Source organism: Mobula birostris, chromosome 16 (assembly GCF_030028105.1).
Source record: "Mobula birostris isolate sMobBir1 chromosome 16, sMobBir1.hap1, whole genome shotgun sequence".
In the NCBI taxonomy this organism is placed as follows: domain Eukaryota; kingdom Metazoa; phylum Chordata; class Chondrichthyes; order Myliobatiformes; family Myliobatidae; genus Mobula; species Mobula birostris.
The window spans coordinates 832,606-846,199 of NC_092385.1; the positions used below are offsets into that span (position 1 = coordinate 832,606).

General features: G+C 44.6%; 1 long non-coding RNA gene and 1 pseudogene across 1 annotated transcript; one reads left to right on the forward strand and one right to left on the reverse strand.

Annotated features, from left to right (window-relative positions):
• LOC140210913 (uncharacterized) overlaps positions 1–13,594 on the forward strand; it is a 33,874-nt pseudogene that overhangs the window by 9,900 nt on the left and 10,380 nt on the right.
• LOC140210916 (uncharacterized) lies at positions 7,213–10,239 on the reverse strand. Its single transcript, XR_011889335.1, has 2 exons — positions 10,092–10,239; positions 7,213–9,158 (listed from the first exon to the last, which is right to left on the reverse strand). It is a non-coding gene; the product is annotated as an uncharacterized lncRNA (long non-coding RNA).

A 13,594-nucleotide genomic window follows, 5' to 3' on the forward strand; every position in this document is an offset into this window, starting at 1 on the left:
TGAAATTACCATGGTCATTCATGCGTTTGTATTTTAAAGCAAGATTTTGGTAAATGATACTTGCCACTTGATTGTACCTTTGTAAGTAATCAGATTGAGTTAAACTGCTGCAGGATCCTGGAATATGTTGGATCGTGTCTGGTTTCTCTTGGCATTTTCTGCATTTATTGCCTTGTTTGTTATATTGTATGTATTTTTGATTTTTTTTTTCTTTCTGTTAACCACCTTGTCCTGTATTTCTGCGAGGAACCCCTCTGTTTCTGGGAAGAGGTCTCCAACTCTCAGTCAGGTGCTCGATGCTTGTCAACATCTAGTCTGCTCAGATTGTTGGGATGCCTCCCATGGAGGGTCCTACTCATTCCACTGGTTAATGTTTTCTTCTATATTGATGAATCATTTTTCTGAGTTGGCCTCTCATTTAAGTTTTCTGGTCTGTACTTCTTATCACAATTGCATATACACATGGAGCATTGAATCCTTTTCATTTCTGATGAAAATATATACTTAGAAGTGTAAGGGTTTTTTTCATGTTAACTGCTATGGCTAATAAAATGGCTTCTTTGTAATATTAACTGCTGATGTAAGGGGTTCTCAATAGCAGCATATTTGAGTTATAATCATAGATAACTTGACTTTGGAATGCCATTGCTAAGCAACAGAATAGATGTTATTCTTCCTTATGTGTGAAAGCTATTGTTTTTCATGGACTTTGGTCAGAAGGCGCGATGGGGACAGAAAGGGGAGACGCGACCCGAGAGATGCTGTAAGCTGGGCGACTGAACGGATCCCGAGCGGGAGTCCGAGGCCCAGGGTCTTCGGTGAGGAGAGGAGACGAGGACAGCCTCATGTGGAGCGTTTTGGCCGACCACCGAGAGTGATGCCATTCGAGGGTCGGCAGAGTTCAGGGGACATCGACTGGAGGAGAGGATATCTGATCCGTGAGTTCCAACGAATTACTTGTGCAGAGAACTGATAGAGTTACTGACTTGGTGCCTTTATTGTATTTGTTTCTACTAACCCATCACCAAGAAGTACTTATAGAGTGTAATCATTTAATTGCATATGGTGTACTGTCTGTTATTTTTTTCATGTGTGTTATTCCTCTTCCACCTTCTGTCCATGGTAGTGTTAATCTTAAGTGGGTCTGAGTGTAAATAGACTTTTCTAAAGTTGTCATTTCAGTTCTTATTTATCTTTGTAAATTTTACTGATTGAAATGGGACCAAGATATTTTCATTAAAAAAAGTCAGTGTCAGTATTCATGAAAGTGTTTCTTGCCTTTGTTGTATTTGTTAACTATTAAGCTCTGTTTGGCAGGGTTTTTTTAGACTTGAACTAAGTTTTGTCAAAGGTTTTCCGGATTTCGCACTAGTTTCTATATGCTGGTCGGTACGTGGTATTTAGTTGAGTAGTGATGGAGAGACAGAGGCGTTGTTGTTGTTCGAGCAAGCCGATGCCGTCAATTCTTCCCGTTGTCCTCCGAAATCCTTTAGAAGTCACCGGATGTGACCACAACAAGGGGACCGTTTTATGTGGTGGAGTTATCAACCCAGGTGAGGATGGGACACATGATTAACTTCCCACTAGTCACCTTTTCCACACTGCGAGAGCCACTGACCGATTCTCCTGATCGATCCTGTAAAAACTCCCCTTTCTGTGGGCACAACAAAGCTCAAAGGTCACTCCATACAAATCTTTCACTCTTCCCTAGAAGTTTCGTTAGGGGAAGAGAGATGCCTGCGAAGTTCTTACAAAACTTTTGATAATACGCAACCATTCCTAAAAACCTTCTTAAAACTTCCTTACCCGACTCTTGGTACGGGTACCGAGAGTCCCGAAGAAGGTTCTTGGCCTGAAATCCTCCAGCACTTTGTGTTTCTCTAGATTTCCTGCATCTGCAGATTCTCGTTTCCCAGATAATTATGGTTCTTGAAGGAACAAGCCGGTAATAGGGTTGTATGGCTCTGCTGGTAAAATATTAAATAAAATCATTAGAAAGAGGTGGCATAGGGTTGGAAAGTGTTGTAGAATATCTGTGGGTAGAATTCAGGAACAGCAAATGTGAAAAAAATCCCTGATGGGATGTCATGTACCCCGTGACGGGTTAAAGAATCAGCAGGAATTGAAAACACCTTGGAGTCTGGTGTTGCTGTTAACTAATAATATTTATTAGTAACTATGCAATACAGTAATATAAATGCAGATAAATCAAACAGGTTAGCAATGTTATATATATAGAAATATAAAAACCAAGCTTCAAGCCTGGGGTAAATGGATACAGTCTTATGATGATGGGTAAAGTTCAATTCAGTTCGTGGTATTTAGTTGAGTAGTGATGGAGAGACAGAGGCGTTGTTGTTGTTCGAGCAAGCCGATGCCGTCAATTCTTCCCGTTGTCCTCCGAAATCCTTTAGAAGTCACCGGATGTGACCACAACAAGGGGACCGTTTTATGTGGTGGAGTTATCAACCCAGGTGAGGATGGGACACGTGATTAACTTCCCACTAGTCACCTTTTCCACACTGCGAGAGCCACTGACCGATTCTCCTGATTGATCCTGTAAAAACTCCCCTTTCTGTGGGCACAACAAAGCTCAGCCAGTGTCCAAAATCATGTGTGTCTAACAACCAGTTGACCTGGTATTTATCCCAGCATGCTAAACACCAGTTGTCCATCAAGTAGCTCCTCCCTTCTCTCTTTGAAGGAACTCAGAAGCTGGCACTGTCCTTGCAGAAATTCCAAACTGTGAGCAGTGTTCGCCTCTCTCTCTCTTAATAACAAGCTGTTTGTGCTGTACAGCTCTCCCTCTCTCTCTCTGTTTTTAAAAGCACAGTTCATAAGTGATAATTCAGGATCCCGTCACAACTCCCTCCTTTTGGGAAAAATTTTGATGAAGCAGCAAAATTTTCAGTCCAACTGTAGATTACAAAGTTTGAAACCATACATGTATAATTATCAGATAACAGCAAAACGTGTACAACTTCTAACTTAACATCTGGATAAACAATCAGCCATAATGTTGTCAGTACCTTTCACATGTTTAATTTTCAGGTCATATTCTTGCAAGATCAGACTCCAGTTTAATAACCTTCTATTCTTATCGTTCATCTTAGTTAGAAACACCAATGGAGCATGGTCCTTGTAAACCACAGAAGGTTTCTGGGCAGGACAAACATAACTTGAAAATGTTGTAAAGCCAGAATAAGTGATAGCAACTCTTTTCAACAGTGGAGTAATTTTTCTGGTGCACGTTAAATTTCTTTGAGAAATAAGCCACTGGATGTCTAATGTCATCCTCACCCTTCTGTAACAGTACCACCCCAGCAGCTTAGTCACTAGCGTCTGTCGCTATAGAGAACATTTTTGAAAAATCAGGTGATTTGAGCACAGGATGATAACACAGGATGGTTTTCAGGCGTTCAAATGCCCCCTGGCAAAGGTCACTCCATACAAATCTTTCACTCTTCCCTAGAAGTTTCGTTAGGGGAAGAGAGATGTCTGCGAAGTTCTTACAAAACTTTTGATAATACACAACCATTCCTAAAAACCTTCTTAAAGCTTCCTTGCCCGTCGGAACGGGAACCTCATCAATAGCTTGAACCTTGGCCTGTACAGGAGCCAGTTGGCCCTGGCCTACTACATAGCCCAGATAAATAACAGTAGCATGACCAAACTCACTTTTAGCAAGGTTCACAGTAAGATCAGCCCCGGAAAGCCTGTCAAAAAGCTTTTCTACAGCTGCAATATGCTCTTAGAAACATAGAGAATAGGTGCAGGAGTAGGCCATTCGGCCCTTTGAGCCTGCACTGCCATTCAGTATGATCATGGCTCTTCCCACTTGTCATTCCTTACAACCAGATCATCAATATAAGCCCTTCTATTTTCTAAATCTTGAATCCCCGAATTGATCATCCTTTGGAATGTCCCTGGAGCATTTTTCATCCAAAAGGGTTAAACTTTGTATTCATACAGTCCAGATGGGGTGACAAATGCAGATATTTCTTTAGCCCTTTCCATCAAAGGAACACCCCAGTATCCTTTTAACAGGTCAATCTTTGTGAGGTATTTAGCCTTTCCCACTTTATCAATACAGTCATCCACTCTCTTTGTTCTTTCTTGTTTCACCATTCTATTTTCCTCTAAGTTCATTCTGTAGGGATGCTGTTTGATCGGCTCGGCTGAGCCTACAATGACGTCGTGCAGTGCAACCGTGCACTGTCTTGGAATGTCAAGAAATAAATCTTAATAATTGTCAATTAATTCTTTCAATTGTTTTTGCTGTGCAGGCTCCAAATGATGGACTTTATCATTAATATTTTTCAAAACAATCGTGTTTTCGAGTTTTGTGGAGACTACACTGAGTACATTAAAATTATCTGGTATCTCGGTACCAGGCCCCACAGCTTCATTTGTTTTCATAACGGTACTCACAGGTGCTATCCGATCAAACCAGTGTTGCATTTTAATTTGGGAGTTTTGCAAATTCTGCTTTGCAAGGTCACAAGCCTTGTTAAGCCTTCCTTGAAATTTCAAACATAATTCAGCACACTGACACATACTTCCGGACCAGACTACTGTTCTCTGAGTAGGGTCAAAGGTCTTCTGGGCCTATGACCGAAAACAAGCTCAAACAAACTGCACCCCAGTGATTTTTGAATCGAATCCCTAACAGCAAATAAGAGTAGGGGAACCCCCCCATCCCAGTTTTTTCTTTCATTTTCCACACAATATGTTTTAATCATGGTCCTAAGAGTGGAGGGGAACCATTCCAAGGCTCCTTCGGACTCTGGGTGATATGCAGATGACACAATGTGCTTAGCTCCCAGTTCTCCAACTATCCCCTGGAATGTTCTTGAAGTAAAGTTACTACCCTGGTCAGATTGAATTTCTTTGGGCAGACCTACCAGTCTGAGAAACTTGCTGAGTGCTTTTACCACAGTCTTGGCCTGGATGTTTCTGAGAGGCACTGCTTCAAGGAACCTAGATACAGCACACGTAATTGTTAACAAGGACTGATGATCAGCTGCAGTCTTTGGACATGGGCCAACACAATCCACTATGACCCTAGAAAAAGGTTCCCCAAAAGCAGGTATGGGTTTAAGTGGTGCTACTTGAATAATGTGATTAGGTTTCCCCACAACCTAGCAGGTATGGAAACTCCTGCAAAAATTCACAACATCCTTTCTTAAATTAGGCCAGTAGAATTCCTACATAATCCTGTGCACTGTCTTCTTCACCCCAAAATGTCCACCTAAAGGCATACTATGATCCATATTTAAGATCTCAGCCCTGCAAACCTTCGGAACCACTACCTGGTGCACAATAGCGCAATCCTCATTTGCAGGCACACTAGGTGGTCTCCACCTCCTCAATAACACCCCATCTGTTAGGTAATATCCCACTGTCTCTTTCTGAATTTCATCCTCAGAGAGAGCTGTTTCTTTTAAAGCCACAATTTCAGCATCTTTATTTTGTTCCTCTATAAATTCCTTCCTCGATAAGGACAAGTCTCTCTCTCCTCTAAGTCCTGTTGGAATAGGGATGGTAGAAACGTCTCTGATAAATCATCATGGGCATCAGCAGACTTTCTAGACATGCTTCGTCTTACTACGCAGGCAGGGTAAACATCAGTTTTTATGTGTGGGTCATTAACAACAGCAAGCTTGCTCGTTAGCTGAACTGCTGGATAAACATTACCTTGGATAGGTGTCAACCTCCCCCCCCCATTTACTAAACTCAGCACTATCACCAGACTTATGAAAACCATGTGTATATTGTGAAAAATCCCAAACAATCCATTTATTTTATTTCTACAACCTTCATCTTGATTTGTCTTCATAGTAACCTCTTCAACTGGCTTCTCAAAACCAAAACAATCTTTTTTCTCCACATCACAATCGTGAAAAGCAACTCCATAACCTTGAAGGTGTTTACATCCAAATATTAAAACAAAATTCAACAGAGTAGCACATACTTCTTCAGCAGGCCATTGTCCCAAAAGCAAGGTCAAAGATCGCGAAACCAATCCAACCTTCACATGTACTTTATTAAAAAGATCAGAAACAACACTTTTCTCAATAGCTGCAGTAATATTTACCTCACTAATTTTCATCTCATCGCTAAATTTTAGAACGCTGCCTAATACAAGTGACTGAGAATCCTCAATTTCCACTGGCACCAAGGTTAACCCCCTATTCACTGAACCAAGTCCATCTGACACAAAAGGACTGCATTCCTTATCAACCGAGTCAGACACCTCAGACCTTAACTGAGCTTCAACACAAAGTTCAGTACCCTGTGAATCCACAGGTACTTCAACGACCTGAACACAGGCAATCGGGACAGCTGCCTCTTCTGGACTTTCATCACTTGTCCCAGTTTCAAATTCCAGGTTACCCTGATCCTCCCACCTACTCTTTGGGAAACTCTCATCCGGAGTAAACTCAACCTCGTGAGTTAAAACAAATCGTCTGCTGTCTTAGCAGACCCCCGCAGGGTGGTGGCAAGCCTCTTCATCCAGGTATGCCCTTACATCATCTGGAACACACTTCTTAAAATCTTCAATCACAACCAGCTCTTTCAAGCTGCAAAAATCACCAGGGTCCAACACTGGACCTCCCAGCTGCCACATCTCCCTCTCAGATTCTCGCTGTGTTGCTACCTCTCTAGTCTCCCTCTCGAGCTGTTTTAATTTCAATTCATGCTGCTTTTGCTCTTCCCTTAAATTTTCCAACTGAAGCTGAATCTCCGCCTCAGTAAATTTACCTTCAGCAAACATTTCCCACACATTTCCCACACATTCTCTTCAAACGTTCCCTTGGATAATTGCTGTGCTATTAACGCCTGTATTAACATCTTCCTCATTCTAGTGGTCACCATGAGGTTTAAACTTTGAGCAATTCCAAACAGCACACCCCTCTTAGCTTCATCCAATTCTTCAGGAGTTGGTTCTGCCATAAATCTTTCAATACTAGCCTCCATTTCTGCTGTTTTTCCACACAAACAAATCAAAAGGGATTTTCCCCAATCAATCCAAACAAGCCCCCACACAATTTGTTCAAATCCTGGACAATTCCCAATTTTGTCATGTACCCCGTGACGGGTTAAAGAACCAGCAGAAATGGAAAACACCTTGGAGTCTGGTATTGCTGCTAACTAATGGTATTTATTAGTAACTACGCAATACAGTAATATAAATGCGGATAAATCAAACAGGTTAGCAATGATTTTATATACATATATGGAAATATAAAAACCAAGCTTCAAGCCTGGGGTAAATGGATACAGTCTTACGATGATGGCTAAAGTTCAATTCAGTTCGTGGTATTTAGTTGAGTAGTAATGGAGAGACAGAGGTGTTGTTGTTGTTCGAGCAAGCTGATGCCGTCAATTCTTCCCGTTGTCCTCTGAAATCCATTAGAAGTCACCAGATGTGACCACAACAAGGGGACTGTTTTATGTGGTGGAGTTGATCAACCCAGGCGAGGGTTGGACACATGAATAACTTCCCACTAGTCACCTTTTCCACACTGCGAGAGCCATTGACCAATTCTCCTGATCAGTCGTCTAAAAACCCACCTTTATGTGGGCACAACAAAGCTCAGCCAGTGTCCAAAATCATGTGTGTCTAACAACCAGCTGACCTGGTATTTATCCAGCTGTCCATCAAGTAGCTCAGAAGGAACTCAGAAGCTGGCAGTGTCCTTGCAGAAATCCCAAACAAACTGTGAGCAGTCTTCGCTTCTCTCTCTCTCAATAACAAGTTGTTTGTGCTGTACAGCTCTCTCTCTCTCTCTCTCTGTTTTTAAAAGCACAGTTCAGAAGGGATATTTCAGGATCCCGTCACAGGGAATTGTATAGAGACCCCCAAACAGTAGTAAGTATGTGGTGCACAAATTACAAAGTGAGATAGAAAATGTGTTACAATGGTCATGGGGGATTGTCATGCAGGTGATGAGGAAAATTAGGATGGTGTTGGTGTCAAGAGGAGGAATTCCTAGAATGCCTGCAAGATGCATTTTTAGAGCAGCTTGTGGTTGAGCCCACGTGGGGATCAGCTATTCTGGATTGGGTGTTGTAATGAACCGGAATGAATTAGGTCACTTAAGTTCAAAGAACCCTTAGGGGCAAGTGATCTTATTATTATCAAGTTCACCCTGACATTAGAGAAGGAGAAGCTAAAGTCAGATATGGAATAAAGATAATTTGAGAGCATGATAGAAGAATTGGTCAAAATTGATTTGAAAAGAACACGGCAGGGATGAAAACAGAGCAGTGACGGCTGAAATTTCTGGAAGAAATTCGGAAGGCACAAGATATACACATCACAAAGAGGAAGTAGTATTCTAAAGGTAAAGTGACAAAACCGTGGCTGATAAGAGAAATCAAAGACAACATAAAAACCAAAGAGAGGACATAGAGCAAAAATTACTAGCAAGTTAGAGGATTGGAAAGCTTTTAAAAACCAACAGCATGCAACTAAAATAATTAAAGAAAAGATGGAATACATAGGTGAGCTAGCCAGTAATATTAAAGAGGATACCAAATTTTTCTTCAGGTACATATAGTGTAAAAGAGAGGCGGAAGTGGATATAAAACCACTGAAAAATGATGCTGGAGAGGTAGTAATGGGGTGGGGATGCAAGGTGATGTCAGATGAACTGAATAAGCATTGTCCATCACGCTTATCTGTGGAAGACCCTGCCAGGAATATGGAAGTCCCAGATGTCAGTGGTCAGGATCTGTAAAGTTATGTAATTCGGGAGAAGGTTCTTGGGGAACAGAGATGGTCTGAAGGTAATTGGGTCACCTGGACCAAATGGTGTACACTACAGAGATCTGAAAGAGGTGGCTGAAGAAATGTGGAGGCATTAGCAATGATCTTTTGAGATTCGTTAAGGAAATTATATCCTAAGAAGTTTTTTTTTCCTTTATTACTCCCTCTCTCCCAGTTTCACCTATCACCTACAACTTCTTCCACCCCCTTCACCCCCACACTTCTTCCTCTGACGTCTCATATTTTTCCCCAGTCCTGATGAAGGGTCTCGGCCTGAAATGTGGACTATTTACTATTTCCCATATACGCTGCCTGGCCTCCTAGGTTCCTCCAGCATCTTGTGCATGTGTTGCTTGGATTTCCAGCATCCACAGATTTTCTCCTGTTTTGATAAAAGCAAAAGCAGGGTCATATAATATAGCAAGAAAACAGTGGGAAGTTAGAGGATTGGAAAGCTTTTACATAACTAACAGGAGACAACTGAAAAAACACACAGGAGAGACAAGATGAAAAATTAAGGTAAGTGAACCAATAATATGAAGTATCTAAAGTTGTTCAGATATATAAAGAGTAAAAAAAGAGGCAAGAGTTGATATTGTATCGCTGGAAGATGACGCTGGTGAGTTAGTAATAGAGCAAAGAATTAGTGGGCGAACGTAATAAGTATTTTGCGTCAATCTTCACTGTGTAAGACACCAGCAGTATAAGACCGTAAGACATAGGAGCAGAATTAGGCCACTCAGCCCCATCGAGTCTGCTCCGCCGTTCTATCATGTATGATCCCGGTTCTCACACCACCCCATGCACCTGCCTCCTCGGCATATCCTGTAATGCCCTGACTTAACAGCAAACTATTAGCTTCTGACTTAAATGTACCCACAGACTTGGCCCCCACCGCCGTCTGTGTCAGAGAATTCCACAGATTCACTGCTCTCTGACTAAGTAAAATCCTCCTTAACTACTCTAAAAGGTCGCTCCTCAGTTTTGAGGCTGTGCCCCCTGTTATGGCTACCCCCACCATATGAAAAGTCCTCTCCTCATCCACCCAACACCACTCCCGTCCCCACTTTGTCCGGACCATTGGCCCTGCTTGCAGGGCAACAGTCTGCCGGTGTTTGCCGCCCAATGTGGTGAATCCCTCTGCTCGCCACCACCGTGGGCTCAGACATTTCGACAGATGAGCCCCTCCTGTCCCCACCGGGACAAACATCCTGTCCGCCCCCTCTCTCACCATCTTCATCCTTTCAATAAAATATCACTCCTCCTACCCCGGGGAACCGGCATCAAACCGACCGGCCGAGCGGTCTCCTCCTACCTCTCAGCGATACATCAGACTCCGGTCGCAGGAGACGCTTCACAAACGCCCCCAACTTCCCTCGGAGGGAAATGGAAATAGATCAAAATGCGGGACATTTACTTTCGGGTTTGTTCCGCTTTGACGGGGTGTCCATGGGGGTGGGACAGCGGGGTAACGCCCTCTCGGCTGGTCCGCCTCCGCTACTGGGCGGAAACAATGATTGACATCGCCTTGGGCCAATGACTATAGCGCCGCGGAGGTGGGCGGGGTGGCGGGGTCTCGTGATCAGTAGCTCAGCCGTTTAACTGCTTCAGCGCGAGCACAGCAGCGCGTGTGTGACGTCACCTGTGGGGGAGCGCTTGTATTTAAAAACACCTTAATGGGCGTTTCTTATGATTTCAGTGGGACAACAACATTAATCACGGGTTTCATCCCTGAATCCAGTGTTGTGAGATGTAAAGTGCCCTGTCATGTGTCCGGCTGTGCCGTGTTGTTGGTGGAGTGGGCAGCGTGGTGTTTGTCTCGATTCTGGTCACAACAGGAGAATTGCCAGCGGGGTCCACACACAGTGTATTAGTCAACAGAAAACCTCTCGTCCCTGCAGACTGTCTCCTGGTAAACTCAGCACCCTGACAATGTGGACCATGAATACTCTTCCTTTTTAAAGTCAGTTATAATTCAGACAGCTGATAGCTGAGCGCTATTATATTTGTTGATCATTAACGTTCGCCCAGATTCGTTTGGATGGATCTGATGTGCAGTTCGGGGGTGTCACAGTAAAAGGGCGACAAGACTGAACTCCCTCCGTTGTCCAAACAGTCTTTCCAGCTGCGGCAGCAATTCACAATTTACTTCCTCTGACCTTTCATTCCTCTCACTTGCTTTTCATTTCTCCCTAGGTCCATTCCTCCATCCCTTTCTCCTATTGTCTAATCTCCTCTCCTATTAGATTTTTTCCCCCGCTCTTGAGATTTCCCACCTCCCTGGCTTCAACTATCATCTTCGAGTGAGCCTTTTCCTCACCCGCCCCGTTTTTATTCAGATATTTCCCCCCTTCCTTCTCAGTCCTGAAGAAGGATCTCAACTGGAAACGGCGACTCTTTTCGATAGATACTATCTGACCTGCTGGGTACCTTCAGCATTTTGTGAGTGTTGTTTTGGATTTCCAGCATCTCGGGTTTGTGATTTATTCTCCGTCGTCACTCCGGCCAGCGGAGGCGCTGCGGAGACCTCCGACAACCGGTGGCGATGTGCAGACCTTCGGCCGCCAGTGGCGCTGCGGAGACCTCCGAACCGATGGCGATGTGCAGACCTCCGGCCGCCAGGGGCGCTTCGGAGACCTCCGAAACCGGTGGCGATGTGCAGACCTCCGGCCGCCAGTGGCACTGCGGAGACCTCCGAAACCGGTGGCGATGTGCAGACCTCCGGCCACCAGTGGCACTGTGGCAACCTCCCAGTTCCTGCTGGACGCAGGCGCAGTGCCGACCCCAGGTGTCACCGTGGTTCTCCGGTGAGTTGGGGTCTGATGTCGAGTTCGTGTAAACCGGGGGCTGGTTGCGGTTGGAAAGGGTCAGGACCGAGCTCAGTCGAACGACTAGAGGCTTCGCCCTCTCCGGTATCGTAGCGGCGGTTTCAGCTCTGCTCTCGAGCCCGGGCTGTGGGATCAATTAGTTGTGGCTCCCAGAGCGGGGAAGGGGTTTGGGGTTTGGGGATCTGTGTGTGTGTGTGAGGGGAGAGGCGGACGTGTGGGTGCAGGGTGAGTGATCGGAAAGGTGTGGGACGGGAGGCGATTGGGGGTGAGGGGAGGGTGGTGATGTGAGAAAGTGGGATGATCGGACGTTCCGTGACCCGGGTCACATGAAGTAGGAGACAAGGGAGGATCTGGTCCATTGTATCGGACGCTCGCGTGTCCTTTCAGGAAGCAACAATTCTTCTCTTTATATCAATCACTGACTTGTTTTGCTGTTAACGTTGTGTTTGTCACAAAGCCCCAGAGTGGGAAACAGTTGTCACCGTCCTGAGCTGCGAGTGCAGATCAGGAAGCGGTGGCGAGTTGGGGGTGTCTGTGACTTCTGCGTCAAAGTTTGTACAGCGGATTCGGATCTGTTGGCATATCTGCAGTTACAATGGGAAAGGGAGAAAGGAAGGGGCTGAGAAGGGAGAGATTTAACCAGCGAAGCATGGTCAGGGGTGGAGGGGTACAGGAGCTGTCTGATAGATCGTTTTAATTGTTTTTGTTTTATATAATCTCACAGATGGTGACTGAGGAAGAGGCTTGTTGAGGGAGGATACCCGGAGGGGAGCAGCTCAGACACGGTATCAGGAGAGTGACAGTGAAGTGATTTCCTGTGTCACCGATATAGACATTAGTCTCATGTGAGCAGTTGTCAGTTGTTTAGCAGCACTCGTTTGGTGTTTGTATTGTCCAGGTGATCTAAGGCCATGTGAAGAGTCATTGCGATCACATCTGCCGTAGACCTATTGTGGTGATGGGCAGATTGCAGTGAGTCCAGGTCCTTGCTGAGGCAGGAGTTCATTCTCACCATGACAAACCCTGCAACATTTCATCACCAGAGATGTGAGAGTCACTGGATGATAGTCCTTCAGACAGCTCACACTGCTCTTCATGTTACTTGTCATCTGTAATCAGTAATTTGGTTGAGAATGTACAGGATAGTAAGTTTGCAGCAAGTAAGTTCAAACAATTCACAAAACAGTACGAATAAACACTCCCCTCTGTTTCCTTGTCCCCAATCAGCCTTGCCCCCCCTTACTGCCTTCCCTCTCCACCCCGTCTTCCCTCTTACCCCCACATTGGACATAAGTTCAGGTGAAATATTTTAGAGGAATCTGAAGGGGAATTCTTCACTCAGAGTTTGGTGAGAGTGTGGAATGAGCTGCCAGTGGAAGTGGAGGGTGTGGGTTCAATTTAGACACTAAAGAGAAATTTGGGTGATGACATGGATGGGAGGTGTACGGAGGCTATGGTGCAGGTAGTTGGAAACAGGCAGTAAAAACAAAAACAGGTCGGCATTGACTAGAAGGGCCAAAGGGCCTCTTTCAGTGCTGCTGGGCTCTGTGACTCTAATAATATTCTGATTTTTAATTTCCACAGTCAGTGCTTTGCTGCTAATGACTGAACCCAGGAATTTACAGTGTGGGTGAAGAGGCTGCCCAGTGACTGTCCCTGTGCTCAAAGTCACTGGGACGTCCCATCCCTGAGCAGATATTACCTTCTCCATTCGCTTTCACTCAGTCTGTCACTCAACAAGTTCATCGTTTACAGGAAATCACAGAACTCACAGAGAAGGGAACCCCGACAGAGGATTCCCCACTCTTCCTCAGCCTGGTGAGGGGGAAAGGCTCCCAGTCCCAGGGAGTGATGAGGGGATCCTCTGTGGAAATGAGGAATGGGTTGGCAAAGTTCGACAAAATGCTGAAAGAAGCTCCGGAACTCGGTATGTTAAAACAACACAGTGAACTGAAAATCACATTGACACATTGCAGACTGAACAATGTTA